Source organism: Capra hircus, chromosome 21 (genome assembly GCF_001704415.2).
Source record: "Capra hircus breed San Clemente chromosome 21, ASM170441v1, whole genome shotgun sequence".
NCBI classification, from domain to species: Eukaryota; Metazoa; Chordata; class Mammalia; order Artiodactyla; family Bovidae; genus Capra; species Capra hircus.
Window position 1 is genome coordinate 30,304,910 of NC_030828.1, and position 9,006 is coordinate 30,313,915.

Genomic DNA, 9,006 nt, shown 5'->3' on the forward strand with positions numbered 1-9,006 from the left:
TTTCCCAATGAGTCAGTTCTTTACATCAGGTGGCCAAAGTATTCAAGCTCCAGCTTCAGCGTCAGACCTTCCAGTGAATATTCAGGGCAGATTTCCTCTAAGATCAACTTGTTTGATCTCTTTGCAGTCTAATGGACTCTCAAGAGTCTTCTCCAGCACAATTTGAAAGCATCAGTTCTTTGGTACTCAGCCTTCTTTATGGTCCAACTCTCACATCTGTACATGACTACTTGAAAAACCATAGCTTGGACTATACGGACTTTTGTGGCAAAGTGGCTCTGCTTTTTAATACTGTGTCTAGGTTTGTCATAGCTCTCCTTCCAAGGAGCAAGCATCTTTTAATTTCGGGGCTGCAGTCACCATCCACATTGATTTTGAAGCCCAAGAAAACCTGTCACTGACTGCTTCCACTTTTTCCCCTTCTATTTGCCATGAACTGACGAGGCCAGATGCCATGATCTTAGTTTTTTGAATGTTGAGCTTCAAGCCAGCTTTTTCACTGTCCTCTTTCACCCTCATCAAGAGTTTCTTTAGTTCCTTTTCACTTTCTACCATTAGAGTGGTATCATCTGCATATCTGTTGAATATCATCTGCATATCATAAGCTGTTGATATTTCTCCCAGCAATCTTGATTCCAGCCTGTGATTCACTCAGCCCAGCATTTCACTGGGAAAGCCTGGCATGCTGCAGTCCATGGGGTCAGAAAGAGTCAGACACGACTGAGCGACTGAGCTGACTGACTCTGCATATAAGTTAAATAAGCAGAGTGACAATATACAACCTTATTGTATTCCTTTCCCAATTTGGAACCAATCAGTTATTCCATGTCTGGTTCTAACTATTGCTTTTGACTCCCATACAGGTTTCTCAGGAAACAGATAAGATGGTCTGTTACTCCTATCTTTTAAGAATTTTCCACAGTTTATTGTGATCCACACAGTCAAAGGCTTTAGTGTAGTCAATGAAGCAGATGTCTTTCTCGAATTCTCTTGTTTTCTCTGTGATCCAACCAATGTTGGTAATTTGATCTCTAGTTTCTCTACCCTTTCTAAACCCAGCTTGTACATCTGGAAATTCTTGGTTGCTAAAGCTTAGCTTGAAAGATTTTGAAAATAACCTTGCTAGTATGCGACATGAGCACAATTGTACAGTAGTTTGAACATTCTTTGGCATTGCTCTTCTTTGAGATTGGAATGAAAACATTTCCCAGTCCTGAGGCCACTGCTAAGTTTTCTAATTTTGCTGAAACAATGAGTCAATATTTTAGGATTTTAAATAGTTCAGCTGGAATTTCATCACCTCCGCTAGCTTTGTTTGTAGTGATACTCCCTAAGGCCTGCTTAACTTCACATTCCAGGATGTCTGGCTCCAGGTGAGTGACCACACCATCATGGTTATTTAGGTTATTAAGACCTTTCTTGTGTAGTTGTTCTGTGCTCATATCTTTTTGGCTTACATGCAGAGTCAGTCAGCTCAGTTGCTCAGTCGTGTCCAACTCTTTGTGACCCCATGGACTGCAGCATGCCAGGCTTTCCTGGTGAAATGCTGGGCTGAGTGAATCACAGGCTGGAATCAAGATTGCTGGGAGAAATATCAACAGCTTATGATATGCAGATGATATTCAACAGATATGCAGATGATACCACTCTAATGGTAGAAAGTGAAACGGAACTAAAGAACCTCTTGATGAGGGTGAAAGAGGACAGTGAAAAAGCTGGCTTGCAGCTCAACATTCAAAAAACTAAGATCATGGCATCTGGCCTCGTCTTGCCATGGTCCGCTTGAACGTGAAGACTTGCCAGGTCTGCTTAATCTCTTCAGTTTCTATTGTGGCAAAGGGTCTTGTGTAACGCAGTGAAGCTATGAACCATGCCATGCAGGACCACCCAGGAAGGATGGGTCATAGAGAAGAGTTCTGACAAAATATGGTCCACTGGAGAAGGAAATGGCAACCTACTCCAATATTCTTTCCTGAAGAACCCCATGGACAGTATGAAAAGCCAAAAAGATATGAGCGTCCCGCCCTCATACCCAGTTGGGAGGTGCCCTATATGCTACTGGGAAAGAGCAGAGGACAATTACAAATAGCTCCAGAAAGAATGAAGTGGCTGGGCCAAAGCGGAAAAAATGCTCAGTTGTGGATGTTTCTGGTGGTGAAAGTAAAGTCCGATGCTGTAAAGAACAATATTGCATAGAACCTGGAATGTTGGGTCCATGAATCTAGGCAAATTGAATGTGGTCATGCAGGAGCTGGCAAGAGTGAACATCAACATCTTAGCAATCAGTTAACTAAAATGGACGGGAACAGGCGAATTTAAACCAGGTGACCATTATATCTACTATTGTGGACAAGAATCCCTTAGGAAAAATGGAGTAAACTTCATAGTCAACAAGAGTCCAAAATGCTGTACTTGGGTGCAGCCCCCAAAATGACAGAATGATCTCGGTGTGTTTCCAAGGCTAACCATTCAACATCACAGTAATCCAAGTCTATGCCCAACCACTGAAGCCAAAGAAGCTGAAGTTGACCAGTTCTATGAAGACCTACATCTTCTAGAACATCAGAAAAAGATGTCCTTTTCATCAAAGGGGATTAGAATGCAAAAGTAGGAAATCAAGAGATACCCGGAAAAGCAGGCAAGTTTGGCCTTGGAGCACCAAATGAAGCAGGACAAAGGCTAACAGAGTTCCGTCAAGAGAACATGCTGGTCATAGCAAAAACCTTTTTCCAACAACCCAAGAGACAACTCTATACATGGACATCGCCAGATGGTCAATACTGAAATTAGATTGATTATTTCCTTTGCAGCCAAAGATGGAGAAACTCTGTACAGTGAATCAGCCATCAGTTCAGTTCAGTCCCTCAGCTGTGTCCAGCTCTTTGTGACTCCATGGACTGCAGCACCCCAGGCCTCCCTGTCCATCACCAACTCCCAGAGTTTACTCAAACTCAGGTCCATTGAGTTGGTGATGCCATAAGTATACATATATCCATTCCTCCTGAACCTTCCTTCCATCCTCCCACCCCACCCCTCTAGGTCATCACAGAGCATTGGGTTGAGCTCCCTGTTATACAGCAACTTCCCACTATCTATTTTACATGGAACAACAGACTGGTTCTAAATAGGAAAAGGAGTACATCAAGGCTGTATTTTGTCACCCTGCTTATTTAACTTATATGCAGGGTACATCATGAGAAACGCTGGACTGGAAGAAACACAAGCTGGAATCAAGATTGCTGGGAGAAATATCAATAACCTCAGATATGCAGATGACACCACCCTTATGGCAGAAAGTGAAGAGGAACTCAAAAGCCTCTTGATGAAAGTGAAAGAGGAGAGTGAAAAAGTTGGCTTAAAGCTCAACATTCAGAAAATGAAGATCATGGCATCCGGTCCCGTCACTTCATGGCAAATAGATGGGGAAACAGTGGAAACAGTGTCAGACTTTATTTTTTGGGGCTCCAAAATCACTGCAGATGGTGACTGCAGCCATAAAATTAAAAGACGCTTACTCCTTGGAAGAAAAGTTAGGACCAACCTAGATAGCATATTCAAAAGCAGAGACATTACTTTGCCAACAAAAGCCTGTCTAGTCAAGGCTATGGTTTTTCCAGTGGTTATGTATGCATGTGAGAGTTGGACTGTGAAGAAAGCTGAGCATCGAAGAATTGATGCTTTTGAACTGTGGTGTTGGAGAAGACTCTTGAGAGTCCCTTGGACTGCAAGGAAATCCAACCAGTCCATTCTGAAGGAGATCAGCCCTGGGATTTCTTTGGAAGGATGATGCTAAAGCTGAAACTCCAGTACTTTGGCCACCTCATGTGAAGAGTTGACTCATTGGAAAAGACTCTGATGCTGGGAGGGATTGGGGGCAGGAGGAGAAGGGGATGACAGAGGATGAGATGGCTGGATGGCATCACGGACTCGACGGACGTGAGTCTGAGTGAACTCTGGGAGTTGGTGATGGACAGGGAGGCCTGGCGTGCTGCGATTCATGGGGTCGCAAAGAGTCGGACACGACTGAGCGACTGAACTGAACTGAACTGAACTGAATGTATCTGTTTCAACGCTGCTCTTTCAATTCATTCCACCCTCTCCTTCCCCCACTGTGTCCACAAGTCTGTACTTTATGTGTGTATCTCTATTCCTGGCCTGCAAATAGGTTAGCTGGCCTTTTTTGTATCATAAACATCTTTGGCATCTCATGAAATCTTAGCATGATGTTTTTAAATGCATCAAAACAAAACACAGATTACAGAGGAAACCAACTATGTCAAAATAATTATCAAAACATTTGTGAAATAGTAGTATATGTGCTTCTTTATGAATGCAGCAAGTCTAATAACTTCTATAATTTCAAAGTGGTGATACACATAAACAATATTTCAAATGATCTGCAACAGCTGTAATGTGATAGGAGAATATCTGTGATTTGTATTGGTAACAAAGCCACAGGTACTACTAATACTTCTGGCGCTTATTGCCTACATTTATAATGAATGGAAATATTAAGTCTAGTTAAAGGTTAAAGAAAATATATAATTATTTTCTACCAAAAATCACAGATCCTTCAAAGGCCAGTAGCAGAGCAAATTGGGAGAGAACTGCTAATGCGATTGCCTGCCATTTAAACATCTATAAGTTGTGATCTTGTGGATCAGGAGGGATGGAAAGGATTTTAGAAAAAAATCAAGTGAAAATCCAAGCTAACTGTGAAATAACTCAGGTGTACAGTCTGCCCTGAAAAACTCTGCAGAGCGTAAGGGGGCCACCCTGAAAGGCAGCAACCCTGCAGAGAAAGAGCTGTTCCCAGAGAGTGGCTTGCTGCCTTTCCAGCCAGCCCCACACGCAGCCAGAGGCTGAGGCTGCGGTAAGTGATATAAGGTCACATTTCCCACTGTGACTTCCCACTAGACTCTTCTCCTCTTCCCTTCACTCAGAGTCACAGGTCTGAGCATTTTAAAAGGAAAGGAGCCTTGCAGGTCTACCCCACACCTATCTCCCCCTACACAACCCCATCATGGAATCAACAGGCCTCTGGTTGCACACCTCCAAACACAGGGAGCTCACCACTTCCTTGAGAGGAAGAGCTGCCCCTGCTCCAGTCCCAGGAAGACTTTGTCAGCTCCCTAGGAAACACCCGAGTCAGTGGGTGCAGAGTAGGGTGCGGGTGTAAGTCTTGCTTGCTGCTCAGCACAGGTAGAGGGAGGAGGGCATCTCTGGGCTGTGTCTGTCCTGTGAGGGCTCTCAAGGAACTCGAAGCGGGCTTCCTGTGGTCCTTCCCTGAAGCCCATCTGGCAAAGCCTGATGTCAGGAGCCCCACATCAGGCTGTGTGGGATTCATCTTAGCCTCCCCACACTGGCCCCCACAGCTGACCCCTCACTCTCCTCCTCACTGTCCTCCCTTCTCCTGCCTAACTTGCAGTCTGATCACATGGTGCCTTTCTCTTACGGCCAGACCCCTCACTCCACCCCCAAAGACTCTCCCACTCTCGGATCAGCTTGCCTTCCTTCTGTCCTCCTTGCCCCCACCAACAGGCCCCCAGGCCCCTCTCATTTTCAGATTGGGTATATAAGGGTTAAACAGCTCGGTCTCTAGGGCCAGAATGCCTGGGTTCAATCTTGGCTGCTCCACTCTGCAACTCTGGGTAAATTACATATGGTAAATAATATACATAAGAAGTTATGGTAAATAACATCTCTGGGTTAATAAGATAATCCCTTTATCTCTAAATTGGGGATAATCATGGTACCTTCCTTTTAGGTTGATGTGAGGATTAAAAGAGTTAATACATATAATGTGCTTAGAACAGTGCCTCTCACATAGTAAATAATAAATGTTCGCTATTATTACTCTTACAATTATTTTCTGGGAAGTTGTAAACATACAGCACAGCCACAAATCACCTTTAGGAAGGTCTCAAAAGTCTCAAGGTCTCCTTCCCTCACTGGCTCCCTGGACACCTAAACATATTTGCATCTCTGAAGCTAACAGACAGGGGAACCCTTAGACATCACCCAGAAATGATCTACTTTGTGCATTTCCTCACAAGGAAACGTCTAGAAAATTATGAAGACCTTTCATCTTCTAAAGCAGTGATCTCACATACCAATCATTAAAAAAATGTTTGTTGTGCACCCCCATATGGAGAAGGAAATGGCAACCCACTCCAGTATTCTTCCCTGGAGAATCCCATGGACAGAAGGCCCTGGCAGTTCTTCTGAGCAACTCCATATGTGACTATCATTTATAAATGATGTGTACATACTACTCTGATAATACATTTGTGTATCTTATAGAACAAATACAGAAATAGAATTTAAAAGATGAAATATGGCCTTGCCTGGTGGTCCAGCAGTTAAGAATCTGTCTTGCAATCCAGGGGACGCCGGTTTGACCCCTGGTCCGGGAAAATCCCATATGCCGTGGAGCAACTAAGCCTGTGAGCCACAACTGCTGAAGCCCGTGTGCCCTGGAGCCCATGCTCTGCAACAAAAGAAGCCACCTCAATGAGAAGCCCATGCATCACAACTAGAGAATGGCCTCTGCTCGCTGCAGCTAGAGAAAGCCCACACATGAGTGAAGACTCAGCACAGCCACAAATAAACACATGAATGAATATTTTTTTTAAAGATGAAATAAAAATAATCAGGAGGTCTAATATTTTCTCTCCATATCCCAGCGGATGGTCTTGCTCACTTTCTGGTATACACAAATCCCATGAACTGGGAGATGGCTATATCTTTTTTGATTCCCATTTCCATAGTTTTAGGAGAGGGAAAGGTAGGGAAGAGAAAGTCACAGGAAGGACAGGGGTGGCTGAGAGGAGTGGGGACAGAACTCTTAGTGGGCCAGAGGCAGGAGTTTGGGCTCATATCCAAACCCACAGGGATCCCACCACTCCTTCTCCAGCTGGTCCGGGGAGGCTGAGTCAGGAAACTTCCTGGAAAATGGCTTCCTACCAAGCAACCTGGGTCCCTGGGTAGTCCCCACCCAGTCTGGGCACTCCACCCAAAACACAGTCCAGAACTGTGGAGCCACCAGCTTGGGCCTTTACTGCTATTGGCCAGAGGGTGGCAGTCACTGCCTGCCCTTGATCACTCGGCCCATGCAGGCAGAAAGGGATGGAGTAGCAGAAATCGGCTGTCCTGGGCTCCTCTAGATCCCAGAGGCAGAAACTGCCTACTGCTCAGTCCCTGCTATGGGACCCCAAGCAAGGGCGTCTCAGGCCTCAAATTCCTTATCTCGAAAGTGGAGGTCATAATACCATGTCCTAAACCGCTAATGGTTTTCAAAGCGTGGTTCCCAGATCAGTAGCATCAGCATCACCTGGAAAATTTTCAAATTGCAAAATTCTCAGGCCCCATCACAGACCTGAGGCTGGGCCCAGCAGTCTGTGTTAAGAAGCCCTCCAGGGTGACTACGATGCGGGTGAACATGTGCAAACCACTCTTCTCAACCAAACGAGAAGATGGAGGAGGAAGCAGGCTATCAAGGATTATTGTTATGCTCCTTGGAACAGGGTAATGGTTCTCACAAAGCGTGGAGGGAGGAGCATAGAAACCCCATTTTCTTCAGGGGCCTTGGAGACGGAGCTATGGGATTCCCCTTGGTAATCCCTGTAGGCATAGTCTAGGAAGATCCCCCAAGGGAGTGCGAGCAGATGGTAGAAGCAGGGGAAAGAGAGCCTGGCAGGTGCAGCTGAGGCCCTCACTCTCCGCACACACCTGACCTAAGGGCTGCAGCCTGCAGAACGGCCTGGGGAACTGATTGACCTTGCACCCAAGCACCGAGGAGCGTGATTCTATTCAATTCACCAGCTGCTGGCCAGGGGTTGACTGTCACCTCCTGCCCAGGGCTATTGTGCCAATGTCCACCAGCTTGGCTTGTATGGGGTTAGGCTGGGAACACACAAAGGCATCAGATGGAAATGCTACTGCTCCCAGTGATTCTCACCAGGCTTCTAGACCATCCTCAAAGGAGTCAGCCTTTGAATCAGAAAAGCCATAGCCTGTCTGCTTTTCCCTACCTCAGAAGTCTAGGAATCAATCACAAGTCCCCATTTCATAGAAGGGGGCTTCCCAACTGGCGCTAGTGTTGAAGAATCTGCCTGGCAATACAGGAGGTGCAAGAGACACCGGTTTGACCCCTGGGTTGGGAAGATCTCCTGGAGAAGGAAATGGAAACCCACTCCAGTATTCTTGCCTGGGAAATTCCATGGACAGAGGAGCCTAGTGGGCTACAGTCTGTGGGGTCACCAAGAGTCGGACACGACTGAGCACAGAGCACACGATTTTATAGAAAAGTCGGCACAGCGAAAAAAGTTAATACAGAACACCTGGTAAAGCCACGGGAAAATGGGGCTGGGAACCCAGTCTCCCCGAGGCCCTGGGCACGTGGCATCTCTGACCCTGAGGGCCAGAGTCCCACCTCTTCCAGCTACCCGCAGTGCCCACACCACTCAAGAATGGGCAGGAGCCAGGGGCGAACTCACCATAGACTAGGGGACTGGGCCGCACTCCTGGGGGAGTGCAGCTGTGCTGAGGGAGAGACAGGGGCTGGGCAAGCCCAGCAGGATCTAGGATTCTGCCGTAGCTGGGGCCCACACCACGGCTTTCTGGGCACTTACCGAGTGACACAGGAAGCAGCAAAGTCAGGCTGCAAAAACAGGCTGCTGAAGAAATAGAGAGTGTCAGAGGATGAGCCAGGGAAGCCAGGATGGTGGGCTGTCAAGAGGAGGCTCTGTGTCCAAAAATGTGGTGGGAATTGGGTGGGAAGCTGTAAGCCAGTCCCACAGTCTGCAGAGAATGAGACGGGACAGGTTGGTAGGTGAGGGTGATGAGGAAGGTAGAGGGCGGGGGGTCTACCTGGATGATGAGAGTCTCAGAGGAGCGGGAGGAGGAGGAGCAGGGGTTCCAGCCGTGCGCTGGTGAATGTTTAACAACAGGCTCTTCAGAGAAAGCATCAAAACCTGGTTCATAACACAGGCCAACTACTGTGGT